The following is a 723-nucleotide window of genomic DNA, read 5'->3' on the forward strand; positions in this document are numbered from 1 at the left end:
GCTGTTAGATAGATAGAGATAAGTACTGATTTGGGCGAAGAGAAGTGCAATGTACCAAATGTGAGTGACCAATATGGCAGCATTGAGGATGAGAAAGACAGAGAGAGGTACATGGGAGGTACAGACAACGGATATGAGCCCTTTTGCACATACAGTACTGTGTTGTCAGTGATGGCTAACATGAGTATATGGCTGGATAGATGGATGGACAGGCTGAACAACTAGGTATGTCTATGAAATGGGGAGTGTATCCAAGAACATATATAAGGTTGGCAGACAATAGTCCTATAAGTTTATGTGAATGATCAGAATTCTCAGGTGTATAGTAGAGCTGACAAGGGGCAAGGTTGTGATCACTGCTTGGTCACAGCCAGCTACCCAGAGGGTCCAAGTAGTTGAACCTGTGGGCTTGGGACCATAGTTGCAGGGGACATCAAGCTCAATTGGTATAACATACTAAATAAAACATTGCTCCACCTCTTACTTTGTCGAGTAGCGACTGGGATCTTAAAAGCTGGCAAGCTGCCATCTAGATGTAACGATGGGTCTTTCCTCATCCAGAGTAAAAAAGAATGAAGAAAACCAAAATTCATGGAAACAATTAGTCCTAGTGACTGGTACACCATGCGATCCTCAGCCTATACGACTATGAGACCACAAGAACTAGATGGTGCCTGGCTACCACTGTCATCCACTTGAAAGGGGATCTATGTAGGAGATCCT

Source organism: Orycteropus afer, unplaced genomic scaffold, assembly GCF_000298275.1.
Source record: "Orycteropus afer afer isolate SDZICR_OR568_19922 unplaced genomic scaffold, OryAfe1.0 scaffold00379, whole genome shotgun sequence".
Classification (NCBI taxonomy): domain Eukaryota; kingdom Metazoa; phylum Chordata; class Mammalia; order Tubulidentata; family Orycteropodidae; genus Orycteropus; species Orycteropus afer.